Source organism: Meleagris gallopavo, chromosome 10 (assembly GCF_000146605.3).
Source record: "Meleagris gallopavo isolate NT-WF06-2002-E0010 breed Aviagen turkey brand Nicholas breeding stock chromosome 10, Turkey_5.1, whole genome shotgun sequence".
In the NCBI taxonomy this organism is placed as follows: Eukaryota; Metazoa; Chordata; class Aves; order Galliformes; family Phasianidae; genus Meleagris; species Meleagris gallopavo.
In genome coordinates, this window is record NC_015020.2 from 3062808 (window position 1) to 3074375 (window position 11568).

Sequence of the window (11568 nt, forward strand, 5' to 3'; positions counted from 1 at the left end):
TTCCTTTGTACTATTTTTTCCTGTAGAAATAACGACATGGTGACAAAGATCTGTTTAGAAATGTAGAACTATCCTAGAATTTTATTTAAAATGATAACAGGCTAATCAGGGATGAATGCACCAATCTTTATCAGACTATAATCCCAGGCTGTCAATAGGTTCATGGTAGCATAATAATCATTTTCTGCTCTTTTTACAATATTTTTTTAAATTTTATTTGCAACACAACTTAAAAAATTCTGGAAAGGAGATAAAGTTATATAAATATATATTGTGTTTTCAGGGATTTTTTCTTTCTATGTTTCTGGTATGGAACAGTGAGAGAAGTTATTTCAATTGTATGGCAAGTAGCCTTTTTTCTTTTTCTTTGCATATTTCTAAGATAATTGAGATATAGAATTGTTCAGAATGAAGAAAAATATTGTACTGATTAATGTATGTATAATGTTTGTGTAATTACTGATCTTAAGTATTTGTATTGTAAACTGTAATTTAGGTCTCAATCTTGTCCTCTCTAATACTACTTATCGTAAATTATGATCTAGGAAAAAAATGAACAAGTGAAAATACGATTTTGTTTTTCAAATTGCATCTCATTAATTTTAAAGCATAGTTGTAAACTGTATTGAAATACAGCAGTAGTATTTCTGAACAAATTGTATGCATTTGAAAAAATGGAAGAGTCTAAGTGGAGTCTTACAGGATATTGGAGATATTCTGTGAACGCTTGGTGCTACATCCATTAATTCTAAATTTTGATAAGTGTTAGGTGTTGATGGATGCAGTGAACAGAACTGAGATGGGCTTCATTACAGTTGTTGCAGCGATTTCTAAGGATTAGAGTTATGACAGCCTATAGAAGCTGGAACCAAAGGAATTTTGCAGAATAAGCACCTGCTCATCAGCCATGCAACCGAGAAGAATGAAGGACTGAAAGAAGTCTCAGATTGTCTTCCGAGCAAAATCTGCTTCTGTTCAGGTAATGTTGTCCTGTAGCAATGGTCTGAGGACTGAAGCAGATTTTACAGCCTGAAGAAATCTTGTTTTGTCTGTGTGACTTTATAGAGAATATGTAAATTTCACAGGTGGTGCTCATCTAGCTGTAGTTTTCAGCAAAAATTATGTAGGAGCATAAATAATTCTAATATTTCATGAAATATGAATAAAAGTCTATTCAATACTTTATTTTTTGAGGCTCATGGGAAACTTAAATTGAATGGTGTTACTGAATCCCTTTTGAAGAGAGATCCTTTTAAATTTTTAATGTGCCATGTCCCTTTCCATCAGTTTAAAATAGTTTTCAGTTCTCTCAGTGTTCCTTTATGATTAAAAATTGTGTCAAATGCCAGTCCTCTCATGTGTACAGTTTCAACAAGGGCTATTGGACTTGTCCTAAAATTATTAACCCCAATGCTGGAAACATTTCACTTCTCTGCATTGCTTCTTCTTGTGATTACAGAGGAATACAATCCTCTGCAACTATTTGGCAAATGTTTTGCCCTGAAGTAGAATTATAGAGATATTGCTGCTTGTCTGTTTGACATCTAAAACATAGAAAGCCCAGAGCTGCCTCTTGCCAGACATCCTCAATTCCCTGTGCGTACACTCATGCAAGTGGCTTTCCTTGCACCACATCTTTGTGTACTGTGAAAATAACTGGAGTGGAAAAGACAGACTATCTGTCACATTGGTCAGCAAGAGTCCTGCTGCTGTAACATCAATGAAAGCAGGCTACAGAAAGAGAAATTTGGTTAAAAAAAAAAGTGGTAAAAACTTAGGAAATCTTTCAGATTGAGAGAGGTGAAAAACTCTGATTAAGATAATGATATACCGTAGACAAATAGAGCTGAGCTGTGATGTATCTTTTGTTTAAAAAAATAATAGTAAATGTAGGTGAGTCAGTGGGAAGAGCTATTTGATTTTTCTTGCAGAACATGACGAAGATATCCATGAAATGTTTTGTGTTCAAAATCAAAAGGAAGCTTTTTTTTTTTTTTTTGATGCAATGCATATTTTCCTTGAGGAAATAGTTATTTCAGGATACTGTTTTATATCTAGAGCGTAGTGGGGATCCAGAAAAGGAGTTGACAATGAAAAAAAGAAACAAGAAAACAAGCTTAGTCAGATTTGACATACTGCTAAGAATTAAGTGTTTTAGAAAAGACAGAAATTCATATGATTTTGACTCTTGGAGACTAGAAGAATCTTTAACTGAAACTGATGTGACCTAACTACGGCTTGCAAAGGTCCTTGAATTTCTTATGCAACAGCTATGGCCAAGGACAAAGCTCCACACCAGCTGAACCATGGCTCTGATCCAGTTGCTTTTACACTCCCGTGGTAATAACTTCCCCATCATATTGAGCACAGTCTTCGTGTGTGCCTTGATACCACTATATGAATCTGTAGATGGAGGTTTCCTATGTTGTACCAGGTAATAAAAGTTGAATTCAGCTGTCTATATTACACTAGCTCATAAAAGCATCAAGTGCTAAAAAATCCTTCTGAAGCTGTGAAACTTAAATGTAGCTTGGGTGCATCCAGGCTGTCCCACGTATCTCCCCATATACAACTCCTGTGTATCTGGTGAGGAACAGGAGCTTCTATTCTCACATGTGAGAAGGTCTGTGCTCATTCACGGTGGTGGAACACTGCTAGGGACACCTCAGTGTGGTTGTTTGGGTATGGAGAAAGGAAGCATCCATCCCATAAGTGTCTGTGAGACTTTAGGAGTGCCTTTTCTTATCTACTCCTTTACAGCAAACCTTGATGACAAATACAGTTGATGCTTATAGACACACTTTGGTGCCTCTTTGCAAGTTAAAATGCTGACTGGCATCCTGATGAAGATCTAATAAATACAATCAAGTTGTTTCCTGTTGATGACATGTGGTTACAAATATATTTTCTGAAGTAATGGCTGCCAGTTGTACCAGAGGAGGTTTAGGTTAGACATAAGGAAGAACTTTTTCTCTCAGCGAGTGTTCAGGCACTGGAATGGCTGCCCAGGGAGGTAGTGGAGTCGCTGTCCCTGGCAGTGTTCAAGAGGCATCTGGATGAGGAGCTATGAGATATGGTTTAGTGCTTGTGGTAGCAGTGGTAGTGGGAGGACGGTTGGACTAGATGATCTTGCAGGTCGTTTCTAACCTTGCGATTCCATGATTCTATGATTCTGTGATACTCTAGTGACACACCATGAGTAACTTATTTTAGTGTGTGAGAGAAATAGGTGATCTCCAACGTGCTCTTGCTTTATATCAAACATACTGCTTGAGTTTTGTCTGGTAATTAAGAACTGGCATAAAGACCAAATGTTACCTTTATATTTAAAAAAATCCATTAAACAGCTGACATGAATAAGACTATCTGAAATTGAAGCTTTAAAAGCATTTTCTTTTAAATGGGATATTAGTATCCTAGTATTTGCTGCTGAAATATAATTAATTACGTATTATACTATTTACTGTGAAAGTTGGATGCATTTAAACTCTCCAAGATGTATATGAGCTGCTCAACATTCTTTTTTTTTGGAAGTGATTTTACAAATTCTAAATGAAAACTCCCATCTTCTCTTATTACTACTGCATATTTGAACTTGAGTATCTCATAGTATTGGGTATGGTTTTATTTGCTTTATCATTGGCATTTCCAGTAGTACTGTGGTGGTGATTTGGATCCCAAATAATAGAGATAACTCATCTCTGAAGTATAATGGCAAGATTCTAAGATGATCTAAGTGCAACACTGTAAAACTGGAGACATTTTAAGCCCTTCATCCCTCCCTTCCCCCAGGGCTGAAGTTGGCTGAAGCACAATTAGTTTAGATGAGAAGTTTGTTTACAGCCATATACATGAGACTTTTGTTCTGCGTATGTTAGAAACAATAGCTTTGGACTAATAGGAAGATCTTAGAGTGTTACTCTGACATCTGCAAGTCATTATTAGAAGTTGCATTCCTGCTCTAGGGATCTCTCCAGCTTTCCCCTCCTTTCCTTCTCCAAGATGTCTTCTGGAAAAAAAAAAAAGAATCACCAGAAAACAGACCCTATGTATTTCTGTATCTCCTATATAGTAGAGAGGATAATCCTCAGATGGTAGAAATCCTGTCTCTCACCCGTCTATCAAGAGAGGCTTAACTACATGACAACTGCTGCAAAAAGAAGAGGGGAAGTTAAAAAACAAAACCCACACCCTAACTTCTGGGAGAGAAAATTATCTGGTGAACATATGTCTAAATGCTGAACTTCACAGGCTCTTAAATCTGAAGTGGCCTGATTTGGCTACTCATGCATGTCAAGTAAAGTCCAACTTGTCCCAATAAATAGAGCTAAAAGGACAGGGGTCCTTTTAGCTGACCCTCAGGGATCAGCTATGTAACGCCATATGCAACAAAGCAGTGTGTACTTTTCACCTCTGCTGATTTTGCTCTGATTGTTATCTTTGTGTGAGGGTTGATCTTTGGCTAGTACTTGTTTGCTAGTACCAACAGGAGGTTTGAGGTCACATAGCCTGAAACAGTGAGGGGCTTCAACTTGTATCTCTCCAGGTAGATGAGCTTTAGGGCTTTTTTTTAGGGCTTTAATCAACACAACTGAAGTCAAGACACATAAGCAACTTCATTAACTTGGAGTGGAACAACTTACTAACTTACTGGTGAACACATCAGTAGTCTATTGAACTGAGGCTTGATGAAGATGTGAGCTGTTGATAAAGTTCCCTGAAAATTTCACTGGCAAAGATGGGGAAGATGATACCCTTAATCAAAGCATCGCAATAATCTGCAGAACAAACACAAGTTAATACTGAAAGTAGCAAAATTAAATCTAAATTGTAACAGTTTGTTTGACATGTACGATACAGAAAAAGGAGAGAAGAATATCATCATTAATGTATTGCAATGAAAATGTTTTGTGAAAGTACTCAGATTAGCTGACCTTTTTTTATAAGCTGTCTTGTCAGACCCATAAGTAAGATGGAAAATATTTTTTGCTAATTTTATTAAATTGAAGGGAAAATATCTAATTTCAATCTGATCAGTTTTAGAGCAAGCAGAAAATGTGTGATAAATGAATGTGAATGACCTGCCTGCAGGCAAATGCACAATTGACTGTATCTTTCTTTGTACTTGCCAACATTAAAACTCAAGTGACAACACATTTCTGCTTTACATAGCTGGTTAAAAAATATATATATATATATATTTTAAAGTAGTTTTACAAATGTTTGGAAGAATGAGCATTCTTTGGAAGCATTTCAAATGTTAATAGTAGAGCTGTAGGAGAGCAGAAAGAGACAAATAGAACAAAAGCATTGCTCAGATTTACATAACTAAATCTAACAGTGGCTTGTGTATCACTTTCCTTTCTAGTCTGTGATAAATCGCATGTGCAATATCTGCATTTGTTGGCAGATGAAAGATGGAAGCACAGGGAGGTGTTTCTCATTAAATGGAACTGCCCTTAATTTTTTTTTCTTCTAATAACCAAAAAAGAAGGCATCAGTTTACTGTACTTGGCTGTATGTACTTATTTAAAATTTCCCTGAGTGTATTAACAGTGTAGCACAGCACATTCAGCTGATATAATTTGTGGTGGGTATGGGAGGGAGTGAAGACCTCATACTTGGGTTTGGGAATATCTACCATGGGAAATCTCCTATGAAATAACTGTTACTTCATGCAGTGTGGTCCATTCCAGATGCTAACCATTTACCCTTCAGATATTTTTCATGAGCCTTGCAGATAAGATAGCTCACTGGGAATTGATTTAGCTGTGTTCAGAAAACTAAGCCCTCACCAGAGATGGGGAAATCACCCCGCCTTTCTTTAATTTGGTGGTAGAGCATTAACGAAGGGAACGTTAGTCTCTGGAGCTTTCCCCCACCCTTTAATACATCAGATTCATATTAGCAATATTTACTTTCTGAGAGGGTGACACAATTTCAGCTGTTTTCAATTTTTGCTTATGGTACCCTAGAGAAAAATGTATATACAAGTAACAATTTTTCATTTATATGTTTTATTGCAGTGGAGCTGATCACAATAGCATAGTAACAGTTGCTTTGCAGATTTGGTTTTGACAGCATTTGATTCTTTGCCACAGTGGAGGTAGTTGGTCGTGTTAAGAACTGGTAAGCCTGTAATTCTGAATAATTAACTGCTATTATTTTGTAAGTGGAAGCTAAGCAGAAAACATTTGTCTTTGTTTGAAAAAAACCCCCACACAAATATTTACAAAAAAAAAGGCAAGAAGAAACACTGTGCTATTTTGCTTTAGGACTTGCTTTATATATGTACGTGCATACTATATTCAAAAACATGTGCAATGTGTAAAGACAATTTTACAACTTGTACAGCTGTTCACCACATGTGTGGATGCACAGGGGAAACAAATATGAGCTCAGAATGTTCCCCAGTTTATGCCCCTATGAGAAATGTATATGGTTACAGTAAGAAATGTACATATAGGCATAGTTACTAATATGCTAATAGTTACCAAAGACTGTGTTTTCAGTAGTATTTCAAAAACTAGAATGAGAATTCTACTAAACTGCAGAATATGTTGGATGGGACTTATTTTTTTCTTTTTTTTTCTTTCTTTTTTTAGCCACAAAAGCAGAACATATACACAAAAACCAACAGAAGCTTTAATTTTACTACTTAGGCTGGGATTTACTTTTAAACATTAGCTGTCTTTCTTTGATTGCAAGAGTGCAGCTCAATCATATATTTTGTTTGTCTTTTGTTAACTTGACCGAACAGATGCTAAGCTGGCCTTTCTGTTGTAAGGATGGTTTAGCATATTGCCTGTAGCAGAAATGCTGAGTCATGGCCTGAAGTAGTGATTGAGTAATTGGTGGGAAGGCAGGGCCAGCCTAGGGGATCTCAGGTGCATGTAATGCCCTTGAGTGACCAGAAGGAATGGAGCCAGGATTCAGCCCTTCCCAGACTTCATTTAAGGGTTGGCAGTGGAGGCGAAGGTCTGTCACTGGATATCTCTGCATACCTGAGGTCTTCTGAGGGTAAGTATTCTGTGCCTATGGCTGTTGTATTTGAGCAGATCTTCTCTTGCTGTAGCCTAGGTTTTTGCTACTCTGTTGTCATTGTTGTGCCTTGCCTCACATTATAGTATTACAAACTGCTGTAGTGCTTTTTTCAGTTAAAAAAAAAAAAAAAGTATCACAGAAACAGCTATTTTTCTTTGTTTAAAAAAAAAAGGAAGGAAAAGTATTCTCATAGTTAGGCTGAATAAATCTGTTTTATCATAAGTGGATGGAGTATTTCTCATGTAACTGTTAAGAAATTATCTTTGTAATCCCTTTTGCTGCCTTTTATATTTCTAACTTTGTAGCTTTGGGCACAAAGAATTCTTCTGCTTTCTCTACAGGGATCAGAATTCCATTCCATATGACGAAATGTGACTGCAGTTGGTGTCTTTACTATGGAAAAAGTAAAACCATTTTAGAAATGCGTTTAAGTAGAAGATGTTATCTCCTCTGGCATGCCTCCATCACATCACACACATGAGTGTGTTATGGTTCTAGGTGTACTGGAATCACCACTTATGCTTTGTTGAAGAGAAGAAAAAGGACTGGGGAGAAGAGACTCTACCATCTCTTGAAGTTCACATTTGATGGAGTTCTCCCTAGCAGAAGGCCTACACAATGCCTAGATAACACGTGGAGTCAAAACACGAAGAGAGGGAGGCAGGGCAGTACATGAATGTTGCTTAACCCCTACGAAGCAGAGAGTAAAAATATTTTTGTGGATTTGAACTTGCTCTGTGTGTGTGTCTTGGAACAGTGTCAGATGACTCTTTTTCAGGCAGCAGTTGTTAGTGTTGTCAGTGCCCTGCAGTATCTTGTCTGTAAGCTTTTCTGATCTGTTTGGGTGACTATGGACCGGTTAGACTAAAACTGTGTCCTTTGAGCTGCAGGGGGTATGTCTACTTCAGCGCTTCATTTTGAATCAGGAGCAGGCTTTGGAAGCCAAATTCCTGGCCATTCACCCCTGTGGCATTTTGGTTTACATGAAGCAAGTCTCATAAGACAAATAGAATTCCCTCTGGGTGAAATTAAACTGTGGCCTGGAAGTACACCTAATGTGCTCCAGTGGGTTTGCAGTCCACGCTGGAATTGGTTGGAAGTAATTCACCCTATTATCAGATGCTTGAGACATAGCTTCTGTTCTGTTGACCCCTTTCTCTTGTACTGCACTAATTGTTACTGGAGACAGGCATACAGTCTGATCATGGGTTTTTTTTTTTTAATGTGTTTATTCAAATCTGTTCTTATGTCTTTCTTCTGGAATTAATTACTGTTCATTAACAAAGTGATTGGTGAGAAACAGGATGAGGCAGATGGTGACCAGCCAGTGTGCTTTAGCGTGATGCCCTTCTCACCCTCAGTGACAGTATTGCGGCTCACTCATTAGGAGCAATTTTCAGTGTAGTCAACTGTTCTGTTTCCGTTGACTCTTGATATAAAAATATATCATAATCTAATGCCTGAAAGAACAAGCAAAAATGTGATAGTGTGACAAGGAGATCTGTGGCTTACAGATCTTCCTGTCTGTCTATATATGGACATCAGCATGTTTTCTAGAGGAGGTAAATTTTATCTGTCAATGCTTTAAAAAAGTACGTTGCATTTCAATTTTTCTTTTTTTGTCTTTGTGGGTTTTTTGTTCTCTTTTTGGAAAGAGCAAATTTAAAAAAAGTATGGAAAAGCACTCAATGTCTCTTAATAATCTTGGTCTCTTACACTTTGTGCCAGTTCAATATTTTAGATATGTTTTGTCTAGTTCAGGAAAGCACAGATATTTCAGTATGGGCTTAGAAGCCTCTTGCAGGTCCATATTGCAGTGGTAGATGTCTACCCTGTCACTGTGTGAATACATCAGAAAAAGATGTTGGTGCAGATGAAACTTCTGATTTTTCAGGATAAAACATATATCCTTAAGATGACATTAAAAAGTGAAAAATCTAAATAGCAGTTTTATTGGCTATGTAAACTAGTGCTAAAAGTATAACTTGCCCTTGATTTCCTTATTCTTTTCTTCTTTTGACTGTATCTTTCAACAGCACTGAGTATTTAATTTTATCTGTCTGATAAACTTCAGTTGAACCAATAGATACAATCTGGATTGCTTATAGTCAGCTTGTACAGAAGGTTCTCTGTCTTGAGATAAAGCAGGAACAATCCAGGCCCAGCTCTTAAGTGATGTCCATATGATAACCTTGGGAAGATTTCTGAGAGGATACTGGTTCTGAGATATTTAGTTTGTCCTTCAGCTCACTGTCACCTTGACAGTAGTTGACACTAGCAGTTATGTGGAACAAATCCTTCAGAAATACTTAAGGGTTGTCAACATTAAGTTGTGCAAGGGAGATGTAGGTGGATTACAGGAAGCAGGTGTGAAAGTTACCAAAACTTGTGTTTGGCCCCTTGGTGGGGAATATTCATGGAACTACAGCTAGCTGGGGATACTTTGGACTACTTGTGAACAGATGTTTTGCAAGTCTTTGAGTTCAGATCTGTTCTATGACTGGTATTATTGGTTCATATATTTTGTGGTGTTTTCAGCTGCTTTCAACCTATCTATTGAAAGACTGTCTTTCTCCACAAGCCCCATTGTCACTACTACAGTCGAGATGTTTGAAGTGATACACGTTCCCCTAAAACTGCCCTGGATGGCTGATTTACTAAGTGGGTTCTCTTCTTTGGAACTCAGGCTTTCTCCCAGGTGCAGAACCTGCCCTACTATCTGACTTTGCAAGCATCTGAACGTTGAGATAAGACTATCCTTTCCTCCCGGAGCTTGGTAAAGGTAGGTTGTAAGGAGATGGGGTTGTTTTTTCTTCTGTTTTCTCAAGATCTTGATCTTTTGTGTATATGAGAAAGAAAAAGAAGATTGTATTTGGCTTTTTTTATAATGTGTGAATGGGAACAAAGAGTGAATTTTGATAGCAGTTCACACACATCTGCTCTAAATAATTGATACTTTCTGAATCAATGCATGACATGAAAGTCTTTCAGCAGCAAATCATGTGTCAAATTTAAGTATAAACCCTTCAGGAATTGTGTATGCACTTGTCTTATATCTCCACTCGGACTCCAATGAAGGACAATTAAGATGGATAGGTTACATTCCCTGGCACATTTGTTATTCTTCTTCCAAGGATGATAAGCTAACACATGGGAGAAAACAAACATATATCCAGCATAAGGCATTAATCAGTAGCAATCCAAGGCGAAGAGATTTGAATGTAATACACTACAGATCACATAGAGAGGGGAAAAAAAAGAGGCCCAATACTTGCAAAAAAGGCTTGAATATTCTTTTGTATTTTTTAATATGTCCTTTGAAATAGTGAAAGCAGTACAGTGTATGTGAAGGAAATGTTTTTACATTTTTTCTGGAAAAAGAGTTTATTTTCTTTAGGTGCAGTTCTAACTCTAACCATAGAGTGGCAGTGCAGAATTCCTTCCCTGAAGTTCAAGTCAATAAGTTGCAGCCTTTTTGCCAATTACTCAGATTGGCAAAATTTCTGGATTTGCCATAGGTTGATGTTGAAGCTCCTGTAGGCAATGTGTTTAACTAGGTGACTTTCCATTGTGGGGGAATGGTTTTGGATGCAGAGTATATACTTGTCTAATTTTTCCGCTTTAAAATGTTATTGCCTATTTTGGGCTCCAAATATCTTAAATTAACAACTTCATGATTTCCTCATTCTCAAGACCCTTTGCAAACAGAATGCTGACAAAATGATAGCTTTATTTAATAAAACACCTGCAACCTTTTAAAATTCACATGGAATATTTTCTCATTTCTTTAGGATTTATAGTTAGAATCTAAACATCTACTCAATTCTATTTCAGGACAGAACTACAGCTTAAACAGTCTTATTTTAGGCATTTTTGCTGTACTGGATGAAATTTAACTTACCAAAAATGTCAGATAACTTACATTGTTGTACATTCCTTTCTTTCACTTGCCTTTGCTTATTTAAGTTGTTAACTCTCTAGAAAACAGGTTTGTCTTGTTTGTTTTTCAATAAAACCTTTGACACCCTGTGTATATAACAAAGTAAAATATAATAAAGTAATTATGCCATTGTATACATGAGAAGATTTTAGCTTGTGGTATTTACATCTTGGCTGTGAAGAATTCCATCCATAATGTGGTGTTGAACCACAAGCATGTCTTATGCTTTTAAAGCTCAGAACTGAATATAGCAATCTGGGAACTCTGCAGACCACAGCTACAATTTTAGTCATGTGTAATTCTATAGTTTAGATATTTGCAGAGAGTGAATGTGCAGGCTTTAATCTGAAAGTTTGTGTGTATCTTATTTAGTATTTTTTATTTCTGTTAAATTCTAGGTGTTTTGTTCTCTAATCTAAAGAGAATTGTCCAAAATTGAAGAGGTTAAAATCACCTATTGACTTCTGCCTATTTGATTGCTTTTTGGATGAGGCTCTGAACAGACAATGTGCCATATGGGATCCAGCCAAAAAAAAGTAATTGAACAGTGCAGGTATGCTACTCTAACATTTTTCTTGTTTTTT

At 36.8% G+C, this 11568-nt stretch overlaps 1 long non-coding RNA gene across 1 annotated transcript; it reads left to right on the top strand.

Annotated features, from left to right (window-relative positions):
• Nucleotides 1-4020: 4020 nt before the first annotated feature.
• Nucleotides 4021-11532, top strand: LOC104912249. The gene is made up of 5 exons (XR_002117882.2): nt 4021-6129; nt 6606-7020; nt 7386-7448; nt 7543-9826; nt 11383-11532. It is a non-coding gene; the product is annotated as an uncharacterized LOC104912249 (long non-coding RNA).
• The last annotated feature ends 36 nt before the right edge of the window (nt 11533-11568 follow it).